Below are 22,080 nucleotides of genomic sequence, written 5' to 3'. Positions count from 1 at the left end.
GTGCGAGATCAAATGTTGAGAAAATGATATAAAGTACTGTTATTGCTTCCATTTTTTTCGTGTGTTTGTTTCATACTGGGGGGTTTTCTCGAAAGATGTGTATGTTTGAGGGAAACTCACACCTGTCATCCCATAGTGTTAGCTTCTGACTGCATTGTCCACCAGAGGAAGGAGCTTACTGCTCTAGGGCATATCTACAAAGGGGGTCAGAGGCAATGCTCTTTGCAGGTGCTCAACATGAGTAGGAACTGGAGTTGCTGAGTCTTCCTAGAAGAGATTGATGCAGTAATAGCAAGAGACTTTGATTTGGGCACTTCTCCTTGAAGGCCATGTCTTGAATTAACTAAGTGAAGGTGTGCAAGCCTCCCACGTAGGTGTGGAGAGTCATCATCTCATTATTCTTCACTACATTAGTTGTTGTAGTTGTTTTTTCTTTTTTCTTCTTCTTCTTGTTTTGGGTTTAGGTTGTATTGTGGTGGAAATTAATCTAGTTTATGTGTGTGTATGTGTGTGTGTGTGTGTGTGTGTGTGTGTGTGTGCATTATATTCAAACCACCATGCACACACACACACACTTTTTTTTTTTGTAAAACCAAGATACTTATATTATAAAACATTCATTTACATCCAGGCCGTGCTCAAAATAGAGCTACAGCCCTATCCATCAGAAACAGTAAAAGAAAAGTTGAATACAAGAAACATCCAAATCTTCCTCATGTAAGGCATCATATAAAGACTGCCTTAATGAGGCTCTGAAAAACTCATAAGGATGTTGAAGAGGAGAATTCAGATATGCTTGGATGCGCTGCAGCCAGAGGGTCCATAAGGCCCAGTATCTGATCCAGTGGAAGAAGAGAGAATACTGTGACAAAGAAGCTGATAGTTTGCCATACATCCAGAAAAACCTGTAGAATCTGTGTGCTGGAAATCTGAGAGATAAAAAATAGGAGATTCTATCTAGAAGGTCTCTGGAATATGAACAAAACCACAATAGATGCGGAATACTCTCCGATGCAAGGTGACATCTTGGACAGAGAGGTGAAGCTATTCGTCGTTTAGCCAATTTCACTCCCACTGGGAGAATACCAACAATACATCTCCATAAGAATAGTCTTTGCTTCAATGGCATTTTCAACTTCCATATCATTTGCAATCTTCCTTTCCACCAGGCTGATGATTTGTTCAGATGCCATAAAGAATTAGCATGATGGGCAATCCAAGGAGGAGGTAAAATTAATCTATAAGCATGTATAGATGTCAATGACTGCAAAGGCTTAGAAGAAATGCTTGAACTTGAAGATTGAAGGTGCCAATCTTGAAGCCTGTCACTGCCATTCAATGTCGGAATCGGAACCAGAGGAAGTAGGAGATCAGCAATAGCTTTCCAAATAGGTCTATGATGCATTGCCAGGTTGTATTGTCTACATGCTGCTGGAAAAAGGAGAATATTTCCTTGCATATCTACAACATCATCAATGAACCGAATACCCATTTTCATAAGATTGTAAGCTCTGATGGGTTGTTGAACAGCAAGGGGAGAGGAAAACACAGCACTCCAATGAATACTCTCCAATCTGAGTGATGATGCTAGAGAAGCAGGATGAGGAGACCATTTGATGTGAGAGAGTACTTGCTTCCAATCCTGAATCAAGGAATTAGAAAATGGACAACCAGGGATTTTACCTTGAAATTTTCCAAGTACTACTTCCGATGGATCTACTATCCAATGTCCATAAGCTTGTGTGCGCATCTGACCACACAAAATTGCTAGCATAATAGACCAAGGCTGCTCTTGTTGAAAGAATGTTTTGAGCATAGTGATCTTTCTTGCCAACACATGATATTTGATGTTTATTATATTCAAACCACCATGCATTCTGGGTGAGCAAAGCAAGTCCATTTTGAGCAACCGTAAAGCTTTTTTATGAAGCTTGGTTTTCCAAAAAATCTCCATGGCTTGAGACATAAAGGATGAGAGATCTCGAGATGACGAATGTAATAGAGGAAGGTAGAACTGGACATAAGCTAGAACAATAGACTGGACAATTCGAAGCCGTACATGCAGAGGCCATTTGGAAATCTTCCAATATTGTAATTTGTCCTGAATTTTGTTGAACACCCATAACATTTGTTGCTTATTACTGATTTTCCAGCCAATAGGATAACCCAAATGTCTAACTATATTTTCCGGTTGAATAATCTGGCCTGGCCACAGAATAGCATGCCAATCACAAAGCTTGAGAGGCATGAGTTTTGATTTCTGAAAATTAATTTTAAGACCAGCTGCCAACCCAAAATCTGAAAGGGTATCCATCAATAGACGAATCTCCAATGGACTGTTCTTTAGCATGAAGAATGAATCATCTGCATAGGCCTGCGCTATGAAGGGTCGTGAACCAGAAATCTGAAGCCCCTCTAGCTGTCCAGTATCAACCATGTGATCCATATAAAGAAGCAATGGATGTGAAGCGATGGCATAAAGCAAGGCACTGAGAGGACATCCTTGTCGAACCGAACGTTCGAGAGTCCAAGACTCAGACAAATGTTTCCCTATAAAGCATTGTGCAGTAGAATTTGAATAAAGCCAATATATGACATTAGATAGCTTTGGCCCAAAACCAAGTTTTTGCATGATTTGAGAGACATAATCCCACTGTACTGTATCAAACGCCTTTGCCACATCCACCTGCATGACCAACACATCTTGATCTGAATATTTAGCATATTCCATTGCAATAAGAGTGTTAGTGATATTGTCATGTATATGCCGTCTTGGAACAAAACCATATTGCCTGGGATGAAGTCCATCATGAAGGATATCCTTTATCCGATGTACTAACATTTTGGCAATCAGTTTGTATATCACCGGCATCAAAGTAATTGGTCTCCAGTCATCCATAGTCTCACAAAGAATCTTTTTGGGCACAAGCCTAACCAGACCATGCTTCCAAGCTGAGGGAAGATGTTGGTGCTGCCATGCTGCATTAATAAACTGCAGAATTGGACCCTTCATTTCTGGCCAAAAGGCTTCGAAAAATTCAACCGTCAGACCATCCTAGCCAGGGGATTTATGTTTACCCAAATGCTTAAGGGCTTCCTCCAATTCGTCATCTGAAAAAGACATTTCCATCATTGAGGCTTTTTGCGGAGAGACAATGGGAGAAACAAGCTCAGTAAATCTGTTACGAGCCAATGCAACCTGAGGTGCAGAAGAAGAAGGCTGAGAATAAAGGAGCTGAAAGTGATCCAGACATTGTTTTTCAAGATGAGAGAGAGATTGGGTCCAGAGACCATCTGATTTCCTTACCCTCATGATAGATTGGCTTTGCCTATGTGCATGTAAGTTCCGGAAAAAAGATTTAGAGGAACAGCCCTTATCTAGCATGGGTTTAACTCTGGCCCTAATCTGCCATTTAGACAGCTTGTGTTTGTCATTGGCATCAATTATAGAGGAAGCACAAGATAATAAATGCTGTTCAGAATCAGATAGAGATCTTTGATGACTAATCTGTACAAGATACTGCTTGTATGATTTTGCCCACTGGATATGCTGTCTGGTTTCTGCCATGTACCAACTTCCATATTCCTTGATGACATTTTGAATACGATTTATGAAAGAGATCCAAGCAAATTCCAGATCCTCCTGAGCATGGGATAGCAATGGCCTGCAAGCCAGTCTGATCATATGCTGAAATTTTTCATGAGAAAGATAGAATTGATTAACTTGTAAATTTCTGACTGAAGAGAGCTGCAAGTCATCCAGAGGCATACCAAAAGAAAGGGTGAGCCAAAGTGGAGTGTGATCAGATAGTTGTTGTGAATAATCAGTCCACATCTGACATGTATATTCATCATATTGCTGAGCATGAATGAGATAAAATCTATCAAGCCTGGCCCAATAATCTGTGAAAGCATTATGATGATATGTAAATCCCATCACTGAAGGATGAGTTCCTGTCCATAAATCTGCAAATCGAAGTGATGATGTCATGTGTTCCCATTGCTGGATTTCAGAGGGCAGCATATGTGATTTATGCGTGGTATTGTCCTTCCAGTGAGGAGAATTGTTGAAATCACCACAAAGTAGAGCATTAGAGGACCACACACACACACACATACATACACATATCATGTGTTGGCAAGAAAGATCACTATGCTCAAAACATTCTTTCAACAAGAGCAGCCTTGGTCTATTATGCTAGCAATTTTGTGTGGTCAGATGCGCACACAAGCTTATGGACATTGGATAGTAGATCCATCGGAAGTAGTACTTGGAAAATTTCAAGGTAAAATCCCTGGTTGTCCATTTTCTAATTCCTTGATTCAGGATTGGAAGCAAGTACTCTCTCACATCAAATGGTCTCCTCATCCTGCTTCTCTAGCATCATCACTCAGATTGGCGAGTATTCATTGGAGTGCTGTGTTTTCCTCTCCCCTTGCTGTTCAACAACCCATCAGAGCTTACAATCTTATGAAAATGGGTATTCGGTTCATTGATGATGTTGTAGATATGCAAGGAAATATTCTCCTTTTTCCAGCAGCATGTAGACAATACAACCTGGCAATGCATCATAGACCTATTTGGAAAGCTATTGCTGATCTGCTACTTCCTCTGGTTCCGATTCCGACATTGAATGGCAGTGACAGGCTTCAAGATTGGCACCTTCAGTCTTCAAGTTCAAGCATTTCTTCTAAGCCTTTGCAGTCATTGACATCTATACAGGCTTATAGATTAATTTTACCTCCTCCTTGGATTGCCCATCATGCTAATTCTTTATGGCATCTGAACAAATCATCAGCCTGGTGGAAAGGAAGATTGCAAATGATATGGAAGTTGAAAATGCCATTGAAGCAAAGACTATTCTTATGGAGATGTATTGTTGGTATTCTCCCAGTGGGAGTGAAATTGGCTAAACGACGAATAGCTTCACCTCTCTGTCCAAGATGTCACCTTGCATCGGAGAGTATTCCGCATCTATTGTGGTTTTGTTCATATTCCAGAGACCTTCTAGATAGAATCTCCTATTTTTTATCTCTCAGATTTCCAGCACACAGATTCTACAGGTTTTTCTGGATGTATGGCAAACTATCAGCTTCTTTGTCACAGTATTCTCTCTTCTTCCACTGGATCAGATACTGGGCCTTATGGACCCTCTGGCTGCAGCGCATCCAAGCATATCTGAATTCTCCTCTTCAGCATCCTTATGAGTTTTTCAGAGCCTCATTAAGGCAGTCTTTATATGATGCCTTACATGAGGAAGATTTGGATGTTTCTTGTATTCAACTTTTCTTTTATTGTTTCTGATGGATAGGGCTGTAGCTCTATTTTGAGCACGGCCTGGATGTAAATGAATGTTTTATAATATAAGTATCTTGGTTTTACAAAAAAAAAAAAGTGTGTGTGTGTGTGCCTTCAGTCTTCAGTTTCAAGCATTTCTTCTAAGCCTTTGCAGTCATTGACATCTATACAGGCTTATAGATTAATTTTACCTCCTCCTTGGATTGCCCATCATGCTAATTCTTTATGGCATCTGAACAAATCATCAGCCTGGTGGAAAGGAAGATTGCAAATGATATGGAAGTTGAAAATGCCATTGAAGCAAAGACTATTCTTATGGAGATGTATTGTTGGTATTCTCCCAGTGGGAGTGAAATTGGCTAAACGACGAATAGCTTCACCTCTCTGTCCAAGATGTCACCTTGCATCGGAGAGTATTCCGCATCTATTGTGGTTTTGTTCATATTCCAGAGACCTTCTAGATAGAATCTCCTATTTTTTATCTCTCAGATTTCCAGCGCACAGATTCTACAGGTTTTTCTGGATGTATGGCAAACTATCAGCTTCTTTGTCACAGTATTCTCTCTTCTTCCACTGGATCAAATACTGGGCCTTATGGACCCTCTGGCTGCAGCGCATCCAAGCATATCTGAATTCTCCTTTTCAGCATCCTTATGAGTTTTTCAGAGCCTCATTAAGGCAGTCTTTATATGATGCCTTACATGAGGAAGATTTGGATGTTTCTTGTATTCAACTTTTCTTTTACTGTTTCTGATGGATAGGGCTGTAAATGAGCACGGCCTGGATGTAAATGAATGTTTTATAATATAAGTATCTTGGTTTTACCAAAAAAAAAAAAGTGTGTGTGTGTGTGTGTCTGTATGTAGATAATTAGTGTTGCGCCCCAACAAAATGGGGAGTTCACATGCAAAATGTGGATTGACTATGCCTTTGTGCATTCAGACCATGCACCACTATGGTTACGGTTATCTTTTCATAACATGCCAGATGATAGATTGCCACACAGAAGACATCTCATCATCAACAATAGTTATTTGCAACATGCTGATTTCAAGGCAATGGTTACTGAAGTAGCTCATTGTCTTTCCTCCAGCAGTCATCTAAATGTTGATGTTGCCTGGGATACTTTTATTTCTAAAATGCAAGTGGTGATTAGAGTTTATGGCAAGTCTTACATGAAGACTCTGAGGGAAACCATTGCTCAGGCCAAATCTACTTGTCAAGACCTCACTCAACTCAGTCATCACCGTTCTTTTTCCTTGCATGAGCAAACAACACTATGCCAGGCCAGACATTGTGTAAAACTAAATGATCAAAGGAAACTGGCAAAATGGGAGACTAGAGCAAGACAAAGAGCCTTACAGATAAAGGTTGCTCTTCCAAAGAATTTTTCAAAAGTTTACATCAGAAGAGAATCAAAACAGAAATTTGCAGAGTGCTTATGCCTGATGGATCATGGACTACCTCACGGTCACAACTTGCTTCCTTTTGTGTGCATCACTTCTCGCAGCAATTTGGCTCTGCAGCTCCTCTCTCGCAACAGATTTTACATGCACGAAATTTATTGTTGCAACATGTTTCTCCTATCATTTCCCCTCCTAAAGCTTTGGAATTGGAGGAACCTTTTACTGAGAGGGAACTGTCAGATGCGATCAAATCATGTGGCAGATGGAAATCCCCTGGATGGGATGGTTTAACAGTAGAGTTTTTTCTAGCCTACTGGCCTTTTTTGAAGCATTCTTTGTTATGTATGGTGAATGCTGCGTGGCAAAATCAGAAAATGCCAAACACATGGAAGAGAGGTCTTGTTAAGCTCCTTCCCAAAAAACAAATTTGTGAGTCTTTGGCAGATTGGAGACCTATCACTCTTATGCCTGTAATTTACAAAGTCACCACCAAAATGGTTGTTGATCGGCTAAAGGGGATTTTACATGATGGGTTGCATCCTGCTCAATATGGCTTTGTCCCGCGCAGGCACATCACCGATAACATTGCTAATGCCTACATTGGGATTGAATATGCTAAATATACACAGCAGGATGTTTTGTTACTGCAAATTGATATTGCCAAAGCATTTGATACTATTCAATGGGATTTTATTTCATCGACTCTGCAAGCATTGGGTTTTGGCACAAAAATGCAGCAGCTCATCACTTGGCTATATCAAGATAGTAAAGTTGCCTGTATACTCTCAGGAGATATTTCCCCATCCTGGACTCTTGCTTGCTCTGTCAGGCAAGGATGTCCCCTGAGTGCTTTACTTTTTTCTATAGCCACCCATCCACTGCTTCAATATTTGGATCACCTTTTGGACACTGATCAGTTACACGGTTTGGAGATTCTTGGTAGTCGCAGCATGATTGCTCAGGCATATGCTGATGATTCATTCTTTACTCCAAAAAATACTCGGGCTGATTTGTCCATGATTATGCATACTCTTACTACATATGGTTTGGCTGCTGGCCTTCGGGTCAATTTTCAGAAATCAAAATTGCTGCCATTACATGCACAGGAATGGCACAACCTTCTGTGGCCTGGAGAAATTGTCCCCACTTCTCATTTTATTCGACATCTTGGTTATCCTCTAGGCTGGGGACTCACCCGCTCACAACAAACTGATTGGGTGCTAGCAAAATTAAGGGCAAAACTTGAATATTGGAAGCTTGCAACTTGGCCATTACATGTTCGCTTGCGAATCACGCAATCCATTTTGATAGCATACATACAATTTTATCTGCCTCTCACCATGTTCACTAAGGCAGATCTGGTTTCATTTATGTCAGCTATCATGGAAATTTTCTGGCGTTCAAAACATGGCAAGAAAAGTCTCAGATTACTCTCTATGCATCGTCTCTGTTCTCCCAAGATGCACGGAGGTCTGAACATTCTTGATATTCAAATGCATTTACTTGCTCACAGAGGGAAAATGATGATACAGTTTATGCAAGGAGATCAGCCTTGGGCTTACATGATTCGTTCTCTCTTATTACATCTTCATACACCTGCCTTTGGGCATTGGCAGCTTACTCAGTGGGATTTTTTATTTGGCTCTATCCAAGGCAAGATCAGAGGATGCCCTTCTGTCTCTCGTCTGCTTCTTGAGATTGGAAACATATTCTATCCCATTTGGAATGGCATGGCAGGGACTCTCTCTCAAGCAACTCCTTGAGGGTAGAAAATATTTTTTGGTCTAAAGTTTTCTCTCCTTCAAAGGCATTTCATCTGTGGCGGATGTACTTCGGGATGATGGCACAATCTTATCTTTTTCTATGGCTGCTCGTAAATATGGCTTGGGAGCTCATTATCGCCCTTTATGGCATCGAATATCAACAATGCTCCAACCGTACTTGTCGGTACCCCATTTGGAACTTCAGAATCGGCTTGAGGATTGGATCTTACGCTCTCCTTCCTTATATGCCCGTCCTCTGAAGCTCTCACATATCACAGTGTCATCACTGTATAAAGTGTTATTACCTCCGCCTTGGATTTCCCACAAAGCAAATACTGTTTGGCATATAGATCGCCCAATGAAGTGGTGGAGAAAAAGGCTGCGTCTTCTTTGGCATTACAAAGTCCCTCTACGACAACAGCTTTTCCTATGGCGAGTTCTTCTTGGCATTTTTCCATCCGGACAGTTACTCGCACACAGACATATAGCTTCAGCTGTTTGTCACCGATGTCAGCGCTCTACTGAATCAGTGTTTCATATCTTTTGGTCCTGTCCAAACACTTCTGATCTCATTGCTCTTATCAGACAGAGGTTTCGACAGCGATTTCCTACTGTTACTTTTGGCAGATTTTTCTGGTTGTTCGGCTTTCATCCAGAGAGACAGGGTTTTGATTTATTTTTTGTATGGGTGCGCTATTGGACACTATGGACTTTATGGATGGACAGAAATCATAGAGTCCTTGGTGATCCACTTTTTTCATCTTTTCTTTTTTTCAAACGATCTCTGCAACAATCTTTTTATGATTGTCTTCAGACTCGTTTGATTGATCAGGATGTATATACAGCTTATACTGAGATCTTCAGTTGAGTAGTAGTTACTGCGTTTTTTTGAAGTAACTATGAATGTAATTTTTCTACATCAATAAAAGATTTCTTCCCACAAAAAAAAAAAAAAAAAAAAAGTGTGTGTGTGTGTGTGTGTGTGTACCGAGTTATCACATATATCTATATCTGTACCCTAAGCCCGGCCGACAGGGGTTATTGTAGCCCTAGTTAGGCGCAGAGCTATGACTAGGAGACGTCACAGGGCCGCACCCTCGAGTGGTCGATAGCACTCTATCGCTGATTTGATGCTTCCATTATCTCATCCACGCTGATGTCGTGATGATGATGATGATGATGATGATGATGATGATGATGATGATGATGAGATTGATATGTAGTCGACCACTGACATGACTATGTTGTAGTTAGTACTTAGTACTACCATTTTGCATTTTTTGCATTCTGCATTGGTGTGGATGCTCGTTTAGTAGCTCCACCCTCTCTCCACAGAGCCTGGGCCTTACCCTAGTGGAGATTACTGAGACTAGCATTAGAGTCTTCTAGGCAACTTGCAGAGAGCTGTGATGATATAGCATTGTACGAACAGATATCCACATGGTTTGGTAGTCATGGCATTCAGATGGACAAACTTCCCCCACTTTAGTACAGCATGGATGCACCACCCAAGATGATCCCTCGAGATGAGATCAACCGTATCACACGGTTGGATCTCCTCGTCATACGGTTGGACCTCGTCCATACATCTCTCATCAGACCTCAGTACCTTGAGGACATGAGAGTCTCACATGCATTGAGGATTGCCATCGAGCAGTTGCGAGTCTCGTCACATCAGCTGAGGATTGAGACAGGGAGAGCTGCATGCATACCTAGAGAGCAGAGGATCTACAGAGTATGCCAAATGGGGGAGGTTGATACAAAGGGGGATTTTCTATGTGTCTGCCCAATGTAGTATGAGATCCGAGGGAGGTATCATTGCCTCTTTTAGGAGGGACATGTCTTTGGTCCGCTTACACGACGGTTGATCCATTTTTTCGACCAGGTTTGTGTTGGGTTCTATGTGACTGAGACTCGACGACAGAGAGATACACTAATGTTACAAACTGGAGAGCAATAGGGGGCGATGCCACAAGTTCCGGAGTTTGACAGATCACAGACACATGTTATAGAGTTCTATGCATCTAAGTCAGCTACTAGGGAGGCTGAGGGAGAGGAGCTTGATGCGATGAGAGCATCATGGATTAGTAGTGAGAGTCTCCGTCACGATGCTGCTAGACGAGAGGCACACATTCCACATGCTACACGGAGAGTGACTAGAGCACGCACGATCGAGATCTGGTCTATTTCATCCCTTCTCAGAGGATATTGCCAGAGATGAGGCGTCAACCTTGACGTAGCCCATCAGATATAGAGATCGAGGAGACCAAGCCCTCCACCGCATCAAGAGATAGCTCGACAGATGCAGATACGAGAGCTCCTCACATCCCATCAGAGAGCCACCAGCGTACCCAGATATATGGAGCGTGGGTGTACTAGGGAGCATTAGCTTTGAGCACTTGATACTCTTCTGCCATTTTGCAACTCCGCTATTCTGCCTACTAGTTTAGCACTTTAGCTTTCAGTAAGGGCCTTAGTGAGCCCTTTGCTTCAGCCCATAGCGTCTTGTATGAGTTACTTTTTTGGTTTTGTACTTTGTCTCATAGGCCGCGAGTCGTCTTGCAGATGTTAATACATCTTTCTTTCTTTCTTTCTTTCTTTCTCTCTCTTATATCAGCTTAAGGTCTGCAGAGACATCTGGAGGCGCTAGAGGTGTTTTGCAGAGAGAGACCTAACAGTCAACCTTGGGAAGACCAAGGTTATGGTTTTCAATACCTCACGGGTTGTGCTCTGCCGACTCAGCTTCACGTATGGTGGCGAGCCAATGGAGATAGTACAGTCCTACATGTATTTGGGAGCAGTCTTCACAGGACCCCTCTTCACGATGACCCATGCAGCCCAAGCACGACTCACATGGGGGCGGAGTGCTTTGGCTCGACTAGAGCGACAACGCTTACAGGCACACTTATAGGATCCACCGACAAAGGGTTGGCTTTTCGATACGCTAGTGCAGCCGACTGCCATGTATGCAGCGCCCTTCTGGGGATGCGATCTCCAAAAGGTAGAATGGAGGAAATTTGAGCAGCTACAGGTGATCATGGGGTCCAAGATGATTCGGTGTAAGCCCTCAGCCCCACATGAGATAGTACAGGTAGAGTTCGCCATGACACCTCTCTAGGTTGATGCCATCTTTCGGACAGTGACTTTCATCCACAGAGTTTGGGAGTTATCTCAATGGAGATTACCAAGGCTGGCCCTGGAGTCATCCAAATGACTAGTAGGGCGGGGCTGGCACATGGTATGCACGTATATCCATCTGGCTTGCCAGGCACGGTATCTAGATGGACAGACTTCCTCCCTTTCAGTACAGCATGGATGCTCCTCCTGAGTCGATCCCACTAGATGAGATCAACCGTATCATACGGTTAGATCTCCTCTAGCTCTACACATCTCGGACTTGGGGAGGGGACCAGGAGTTCCCCACCAAGATCCAGCTCTATCACGACCACTTCCTAAGAGTATCAGAGGAGAGATTCATCATCAGACCCCAGTACTTCAAGGACAGAGGAGTCTCGCATGCGCTGAGGATTGTCATTGGTTAGATGTGGGTTTTGTCCCATCATTTGAGGATTGGGGTTCATCCAGTAACCCCAAAAAGATGCTACAGTTTTATAATATAGATAACAATACATATGAATTGTGCATTAGAACAAGATCGATTGCATGTCAGGATCATTACAGAACATATGGAACTACAGATAGAGTTATATTTCCTTCATGATCAGAAAAGGATACAATACGTGATCCATAAGTGGTTTGAGGGGAGCCTGGGGAATGGGAATGGATAGATGAAGGGCACCGAGATAAGGGCATCCCCTTACACGGTCAGTAGTGCCAGGAAATTCCAGGTCAGCTGTAGGGGTTGGAGGCCCACCAGAGCTCATCATTGGGAGAACTTTCAGATTCCTGCTGACTTGCAGAAATTTTTTTGGCAGAGACTCTGGAAATCCCACCGGAATAGAAAAATCACTCTCTTCTTTTGGCTTTCTATTCATGGTGGGATAGCAGTAAACCATTGGAGGTCCAGGTTCGGAGCTGACCCTTCTTGCCCTCACTGCCTTTCTGCTTTGGAGACAATATAGCACTGCCTTTGGGATTGTAGACAGGCGAGAATCATATGGAAGGGGATTGCAAGACTTTTAAGCACTTTTGTTCGCCTACCTTTCTATATGACCTGGGGATCAGTGGCTTGGCTTACTCTTTCAGGGCCCCAAGTATTTTTTGAGAGACTTGATTCCTCTTGGGCTCTTTACATCCGACGACACCTTGTGGAGTCGTGCTCTCTAGAGGATGTTCCGGCCACTCTTTTCAGGGCTGCTCACTCCTCGGTCGACTCTCCATGGGAGAAAGTCATGCAATGCTTCCCCCCCTACCCCCCAACTAGTCTCTGCAGTCAAGAATCTAGTTCATACTGAAATGCAGACAGCCAAGCAAGTAGTGACTGTGGAGTTTGATGCAAAGGCCAACAAAGTTGATATTCAGGAAGAGATTAAAGAACATGCAGCTAGAAAGGATAATGCTTTGAAAATCAGAATTGGGGGGCTTCCAGATGGATGGTATAAGGAAGATGAATCTTTTAGTGATACCTTAGCACATGTCCAAACAGCCATGCCTATTGTTGACTGGACAGCAGGACTGGACAGCAGATGCCAATGACAATCCTGACAACCCAGATGATGACGGTGAAGCTCGAGTAGTTCATGTCGGTCAACGTAATGGCCATGCTATCATTACGTTCAACTCACGAGACATACGTATAAACGTTCTGCGACAATCTCACAAGCTGAAAGGGACGAAGATATGGATATCCGAGGAACTGACCAAGGCTCAACTGAAGGATAAGGCAAAGGAATTAGCAAAGGTTCGGGCTGCCAGGAAGGATGGTAAATGGGCAGTCTACCGGGACGGGATAGCACTCATTAGAGAGTTTAAATCTAAACCAAAAGACTCTCAGTCTTAAACTGATGTAAGGCCAACTATATATATGTGTGTATGTTTTATCTAGGCTACAATATAGGTACTCTCTAAATAAATGGAGCTGCTTTTGCACTCCTTTGGAGCTGCCCTGCGCCCTCCCTAAGCTGATGTACTAGATGGCTTTCATGTTGTCCCATAGACCTCTTGGTCTCCCGTGGACGTTAATAGACTTTCTTTCTTTCTTTCTTTCTTTCAAATCCTTCACATTAGTGAGATAGGCATCCATGTTACCACCCTCTTCAAGAGCTTTAAGTCCTTAAACTGCTTGTGGAGATAAGCAACCCTCTCCTCATTCTGCACCTGATACAAAGATGCAAGCTGATCCCATGCTTGCTTAGCTGTCTTGCAAGTCCGGATGTGAGGGATAATAACGTGTTTCACTGAAAGAGAAATTAAGGCACATGCTTTGGCATCACGGCCATCCCACTGAATCTGCTCCTGTGTAGGAGACAAAGTACCTGTAATAGTAGCTGCAGGTGTTCTAGAAGTAGCATTAGAACCATCACCTGAAGTAGAACCAGAGGTGGTAGGTGCAGCACCAAAAGCGGCATTACGGGTAGGTGTGGCCTCATAACTTGAAACAATATGCCATAACTTCTTGGCAACAAAAACGTGTCCCGTCATGTATGACCACATGGGATAATTGGTGCCATCAAGCTTGTCATCAGCTCCAAGCATACCAAAAAGATCATCTTTGTTGCTAGCCATTGATGCATTGTATTTGTTATTATTTCTTCATATGATACTAGTGTGGGATGGTATAGATATTGGTGGAATATGAAAAATTAATGTTTGGAACTATACCAAAGTAACATGAGTAATGAATGGATGTGGTATAGTACTCTCTAATTGGTACAGGATATGAATAAAAATTATCCATCAGTGGTTTTAAATTGGCTAAATTCGTTATGTCCTGATCTCTTCAAGATGCTTTGCTACCATCTCGAAGATGATACCTGAACCTAAATGCATCATTGACCACATAGTAAAAAGAAAATGTTTCTATCAAATAGTTGTTCAAGCTTAAGAACCATCCGAGCAAAGGAACTCTCAATACAGGGTTGTAGCAGGCTGGAGCAGCTCGAAAATGCTGAGGAAACACCAAAAAACAGCAGCAAATGCTCCGAGGCACAATCTTCCCGCGACAAAAATGCTTGGAGAAAGAAAGAAAGAAAGTCTATTAACGTCCACTGGAGACCAAAAGGTCTATGGGACAGCAAGAAACCCTCTAGTACATCTTCTTTAGGGAGGGCACATGGCAGCTCCCAAGGAGTGCAAAAAGCCACCCACATTATTTGGAATACCTACATGATAGTCTGGAAGAGTAAATAGCCATGCATCAGTTTAAGACTGAGACTCTTTTGGTTTTGATTTGAACTCTCTGATTAGTGCTACGCCTTCACAGTAAACTGCCCATTTTCCATCCTTTCTGGTAGCCTTGACTTTAGCTAATTTAGTTGCCTTAATCTTAAGTTGAGCTTGTGTAAGCTCCTCTGCTATCCATACTTTGGTGCCCTTCAACTTATAAGATTGTCGAAGAAGCTTAATCCACATATCTTTTGACTTCAGTGTAAGGATAGCATGACCTTTATAGTGCAAAATAGAAGCTGGCCTGGAGTCGCGTCATCATCCTACTCATCATCATCCACCCATTCAATGTTGGGCAAGCTTGCTTTGATCTTTGTCAATATTTCACTATATGTGTCCTCTTTGTACCAATCTTTTCAGAGTCCCCTATTCTAATCTTAAGGGCGTAATCACATCTAGCTTCCTGTTCTTTAATCTCTGCTTGAATATCTGACTTGCATGCTTTAGTGTCCTTCCACAATCACTTCCTTCTTAGCAGTTTGTACTTCAGTGTGAACAAGATCTTTGACTGTAGAGACTAGTTGCGGGGTAGGGGGGGGGAATCCTTACAAGATTTTACAGCCTCATCAATTACTATCAGCTTACTAGGCCCTTCCAGAATGTGAAGTCGAGCCTTTACTTCTGCCAGTTCCAATCGTAGCTCTCTGATTGTCTACTACAGATAAGAGATCTGATCCTGTTGCCCAAGGATGGGTCATTTTGAGCCTTCTTGTTGGTAATTCCATGCATATGGAGAGGGTGTCATGGCTGCAACTGTAGAGTACCGAGTCTTGATGGATGGGCACGTGTGGTCGCACCTCGGAATGTGTGCAGACCAGTAGAGAAAAACAGCAAGAATAGGCTACCAATCAGCTGTCTATGAGCAAGGGAGGGCTCGGGGTGGCTGGAAATGGTTGAGGGGAAGACCCCTGACCTGCTCTGATACCACTGTTGGACAATGGGAGCCCAGAATGAATGATGGAAAAGAAAAAACGAGATGCTATATTAAAAATGCTGCAACAACAAGTGGAGACTCAAGGGGGAGCCAATATGACAAAACCCTAGGGCTAAATGCCCTAACTGGACTAAGTGTCCTAACTGACCTAGGTGGTACATGTACTAATTGTACCAATAGTCCTAATTGACTATAACCACGCCTACAAGGCACATACCAAGGAATAAATGGCACCTATGGATAGCCCATAGAAATGGCCAACAAGGAGGAGGAGCTAGTTGATATGAGAGCAGCCTAGATCAGCAAGAGAGCCAATGCGGGGCCACGGAAAGAGGGGCGCAGAGATCGCGTGCGAGACAAAGAGTGCCTGGAGCATATTCTATTGAGGTCTGACCTATCACAACTCTCCTGAGGGGGGACTGACAGAGACGAAGGGTCACCCTAGACACAGCCCAGAGAGTTTAGATATCGAGGAGACCACGTCCCCCGCCACAGTGCGAGACGGCTTGACAGACACAGAAACGAGCTATTTTCGCAGCTCACCAAAGAGCCATGATTGTATAGGGCTTCGGTTTCTGAGTCCCAACTCCGAGATCGACTTCATTCAGCTTGTGCTTGATTGGATATGATTTTGCTAGCATAGATTAGTACTCAGCAAGGGCCCTAGCGTGCCCTTTGCTCCAGCCCACTGAGGGTTGTATGAGTCTAGCTTTTTGCACACTTTGTCCCATAGGCCTGCGAGGCCTCCCGCGGACGTTAATACATCTCCCAACAAGGCTCTCAGCATCAGAGTACGTGGGATCCCACTAATTGAGGCTGCACCGATGGCAGATGCGACGGCCTTCGTAGCCACTACTCTAGGGGCGACTGAGCACAAGATTGAGAGAGCATGGCGGGTAGGGAGGGACCCCAACCGAGAGCAGCCCCTTATCATACGATTCCATGATGCTCAGGCACGACTTTCGGCCTTACATCGTAGGTCAGCATTACGAGACCAGCCAACGATCTCCATGGATGAGGACCTCACTCCTCTACAGGTTGAGGAGAGGTGCTTTCTGTTGCAGCAGCGGGATCAAGCCCGCAAGGAGGGAAAGTAGGTAGTAGTACGAGATGGACGACTCCTTACAGGCCCCCGTCAGGCACCCACCTCTCCTCTCTCTCGCATAGGGAGGCGGGGTCTATGAGACTCAGACATCTGAGACCCTATCTTGCACCATTTGGAACTGTAATGGTACCTTATGGTCAGAACCAGGGAACTTCTCGGAATCCTATAGAAGTCACGACATAGTCTTTTATACAGAGACACATCAGAGTCTAGAGCGCCCACTACTAGTAGTCAACGGATATACATGGGAGTCTGCCTACAGAGATGAGACGAGGGATACAGGATGGGTTCGAGGGTCAGGAGGAGTCACAGTCCTTAACAGATCCACACTTTTGGGGGCCATCTCAGTGGAGCAAAGAGATACACATTCCAGGTTTCTCTGGATCCGGATTCGGCACATGGACAGCCGGGATTTGTTTGCTACTTCCCCCCGAGACCTCCCGCTTTGCCAGAGATATTTAAGGGGAGGATGAGACATCCCCATTTGCTGCTCTTTATCAGTCCATTGTTGACTTCTCTAGCCGCGAAGAAGTCCTCCTAGTTGGGGACTTCAACGTAAGGATAGGCGCTCGGTAGGCACCACTCCTCGACTTTAGGGATGATTCCACTCTATTGCCAGACATGGACCTTGAGGAGGCAGGTATGCTACGAGTTTCGGCTGACAGATGAGGACCGTTCACATCTTATGGGCAGGCCCTATTAGACCTTGGCAAAATACATGATCTCAATATTTATAATGGTCTTGATAGATGGCTCGCATTAGGTGGCTTTATGTGCTTTCCACATGGGGGAGGCTTTAGTGTTGTGGACTACATCATGGGATCCCTGCCTTCACATCTCGCATCACTGACTTTACCGTAGCACCTCTCCCTCCAGGGGCTGATCATACCTATCTTTTCTTTAGCATTTCTATCCCCCGCCGCACAACACTTTCTACCCCGTTGAGTTCTTACTTCACCTACCATGATATACGCTTTGATCACGATCACTCACCTACTTACTCTAGCTGTCTGTACATACTTCTTGCATACATTGACTTTATACCCCTATCAGAGGATCGTGTTGTCCTAGTCACTTGGTCACTACACGAGGCTGCTCTCCACGCCTTCCCACATACCACCTGCTTCACCCGCCCACCACCACCCACCTGGGATCGTATCCTATAATACTGGTGCAATGATGAATGTAAGGCTTTATACCGTCAGCTCAGATTCGAAATAAAAAAATAGTCTTCCAAGCAAACCAGAGACGCTACGCCAGTACCATTGATTGGTACGCAACAAGAAACTTGACTTTGTTTGCCGAAACGGGGAGCTACTGAACATTCTGTTCAGTAACAACTATAAGGACTTGTGGTGGAGACTTCTAAAGGGACGGTCCCCCTCACGACTCACTGACACTCAGGTGTGGTTTGATTATGCACACACACTCTACGATACCCCCAATCAGCCAGTCCCTAACCTATCACATATGCCATGCTCCACATCTTGTACCCTCTTCACTAGGGGGGGGGGGGGGGGTAAAGGATGCCATAATGAAACTTCATAATGGCTGAGTGAAGGATCATGAGGGACTATGCACTGAGTTCATTGCATATGGGATTAACCTCGTAGCCCCGATCTTAGCAAAGCTATTTAATGAAGCTGTTTGCTTGGGGTTTCGACGCACCTGGACCATTAATACTATCTCACCCATTCACAAGGCAGGGGATCCCATGAGCCCAGAGAACTACATGACCATTATGATTGGACATGTCATGTCCAAGATTTATGCATCAGTACTTGATTCTGAGGTCAGCAAATTTGCAGAGTGCCAAGGACTTAGAGTAGTAGGACAGGCCGGTTTCAGGCGTGATCATGGGACCATGGACCACATTCTCGCGCTCAGATGTATCATCGAGGAGGCGAGGGCACGGAAACAGAGGGTTTACTGTTGCTTTGTGAATTTTCGCAAGGCATTTGACACAGTTCCGAGAGCCCGCCTCATACGATGCCTACAGGATTTGGATTACGACCAGGAGATCATTTGGGCTGTCATGGCACTTTATGAGTGAGTTTTGGGCAGAGTCCGGACAGGATCTGGATGGACAGACGAGATTATGAGCACTATCGGGGTCAAACAAGGGTCTCTATTATCACCTACCTTGTTTGGCCTCTACATTGATGAGCTCGAGATAGTGATGCAGACACAGGGGAGGTAGGTTGCTCTCTCGCTGGTATGCTGATCCGGATATTGCTTTACGCAGATGACGTAGCTCTCGTCTTCCTCAGTAGAGGGGCTCCAGAGACACCTTGGCGCACTACAGTCCTTTTGTGAGTCTCATGATTTTAAGGTTAACTTGGGTAAAACCAAGGTTATGATCTTCAATACATCTCAAGCCGTCGTGCGCCAGGAGCAGTTCACATTTGATGGGTCCCTTGTTTAGGTAGTTTCATCAAACACTTATCTTGGGGTCGTCTTTTTCGGACCCATCTTTACTATGAGACCCGCGATGCATGCACGCTTGAGCAGAGGATATGCTTCATTGGCTAGAATAGAGAGGCAGTGCTTCCGCTCTTACTTTCAGGATCCACGGACCAAAGGGTTGCTTTTTGACTCCTTGGTCCACCCAGCAGGGATATATGGCTAGAATAGAGAGGCAGTGCTTCCGCTCTTACTTTCAGGATCCACGGACCAAAGGGTTGCTTTTTGACTCCTTGGTCCACCCAGCAGGGATATATGACTCCTTGGTCCACCCAGCAGGGATATATACGCCACCTGAAGATGAAATGCTCCTCTGTCTCATCCTCCTGCATGTCACACAATGTGCATATGCATCTCTCCCTGGGTAACCGCTCTACTCTGCCGCTCTCGATACGAAGTCTGTGTGAAGAGACCCGGAACTGCCCAAGAGAGATCCTCAGCGAGTGGGGTAGGTTAATCTGCGTGTATCTTGGTGGACCAATGAAACCCTCCGTTGTCATATGTAAGTAGTGATCTTTGTAGAAGCTCAGCTTCACTGGAAGATCACTCGGGCCCAACCAAGTCCGGAATGTCTGTAGCTGTAGTAGATCCTCACAGATAACCTAGTTAACCTCGTGTGATAGGAGGGGAGAGAATGGAGCATCCATGCTGTACTGGAATGGAGGTAGTCTACCGATGTGGAGCCCTAGCCCCTCAAACCATCTCTCTGTGCGTGCATACCAGCACCTCTGGTCTCCCCCTACTGCAAGTGCCATAGAAGAGGACAGTGCTAACCATGGTATCCTGTAACGCCCAGAGGTGTAATCCCCATACTCGCTGACTTGGTACAGATACATGATGACCTGAATGAAGGAGATGGAGAGAGTGAGAGCTAGAGAGAGTGAGAGAGTCGAAAGCTTGAAAGCTGTAGTTGCAAAATAGAGTGTAAAAGAGTACAACACAAAGTAGAGTTGATAAGGTTTTGTCATAGTGACAAAACCTTAGTAGTCACTAACCATAGTTAGTGAACTAACTGCAGTTAGGGGAAAAAACCTCTAAATGAGGGAAAAGTGCCCCTAACTAACTTATTATATTACATTGGTCACTGCTGAATTATATCTATAATTCCAACACCCCCCTGCAGTGCCAATGTCATGTACAAGGCTGATCAATCACCAAACGGATATAAGTTCCGGGCACTGCGAAATGCCTCGAACTTCTCACGTGGTAGTGCTTTGGTGAAAATATCTGCAACGTTGTCATGTGTGGACACAAAGATCATACTGATCTCTCCTGCATGCAACTTCTCTCTGACGTAGTGATAGTGAACCTCAATGTGCTTCGTGCGAGCATGAAACACTGGATTCTTTGCCACTGCAATGGCACTCTGACTATCAGTGAGAATTGGAGAAGGACCCTCCAAAGACAGATGAAGATCAGCAAATCAACGTCTCAGCCAGACACATTCAACTGTTGCTGTGAAAGCTGCCCTGTACTCAGCTTCACATGATGAGGTAGCCACTGTAGATTGTTTCTTGCTCAGCCATGAAATGCAAGATTTTCCCAAAAAGAAACAATTGCCACTAGTGGACTGCCTAGTGTCATAATCACCAGCCCAATCTGAATCACTGTAGGCATGCATCTGCAAGTCACCCCCCCTGGGAAATAGTAAGCCAAAAGACTTGGTGCCTTGCAAATAACGGAAGATGCGCCTAACTGCCTGCCAATGCATAGTTTTGGGGCTGTGCATGTACCTGCTCACCTGAGATACTGCAAACTGAATATCAGGCCTAGTATTGCAGAGATATATGAGGCATCCAACAGCTTGACTGTAAAGTGTGGCATCAACTGATTCTCCTGCATCATGCATTGTGAGTTTCAGCCCCGGTTCCATAGGAGTAGATATGGGCTTACACTCTTGCATGTTAAATCTGTCCAAGAGTTTCTGAACATACTTGGACTGAGACATAACAGTGCCATGTCTCTCATGAGAGAACTGGATCCCCAAATAAAAATGAAGCAGCCCCAAATCTGACATATCAAAATGGGTCTGCAAATCAGTTTTGAAATCTGCAATTTTGTCGTCATTGGACCCTGTGAGCAGTAAGTCATCAACATAAAGAAGGATGACTAATATTTCCCCCCCATCCATCTTGATGTAGAGGGTGCTCTCAGTAGGACTATTGTGCAGCCCCTTGCTGGTCAAAAAGGCATGTATCTTGGCATACCATGCACGAGGGGCCTGTTTCAGCCCATATAAAGCTTTATTAAGCTTGCAGACTTGAAGTGCATTTGCTGTAATTCCAAAACCCGGAGGTGGTTTGACATACACCTCTTCCAGCAAGTCCCCATTTAAGAAGGCTGTTTTGATGTCCAACTGATGAACATTCCACTCAAAATGTGCAGCCATTGCAATTACTGATCGGATGGTAGTCATCCGGGATGTAGGAGCAAAAGTCTCCTCATAATCTATGCCCTTTTTCTGAGCATAGCCTTTAGCAACCAGCCTGGCTTTATATCTGTCAATGGAGCCATCTGGCTTCCGTTTGACTTTAAATACCCATCGTGTGCCAATAGCATGTTTACCCTGTGGCAAGTCCACAACATCCCAAGTCTGATTTTTTGCAATGGACTGCAACTCATCGTGCATGGCATTCATCCAATGCACATTACCTTGTGCCTCTTCAAATGTGGCAGGCTCCTCTTCATCAAGGAGAGTACCTGCATATGCTGATTCCACTGAATTAGCACCTTCCATGTGCCTTGCTGCACTGCGAGTCCTGCCA

General features: G+C 44.2%; 1 protein-coding gene across 1 annotated transcript in view; it reads left to right on the top strand.

The window, feature by feature from the left end:
- Window positions 1-22,080, top strand: part of LOC147889161 (protein unc-13 homolog) — a 224,734-nt gene that overhangs the window by 120,842 nt on the left and 81,812 nt on the right. The gene's annotated exons all lie outside the window — the stretch shown is intronic.

The sequence above is a fragment of the Dipteris shenzhenensis genome, chromosome 20, assembly GCF_047967505.1.
Source record: "Dipteris shenzhenensis isolate YYH24624 ecotype China chromosome 20, Dip_SZ_1.0, whole genome shotgun sequence".
In the NCBI taxonomy this organism is placed as follows: Eukaryota; Viridiplantae; Streptophyta; class Polypodiopsida; order Gleicheniales; family Dipteridaceae; genus Dipteris; species Dipteris shenzhenensis.
This window is presented reverse-complemented; position numbering and strand designations above follow the sequence as displayed.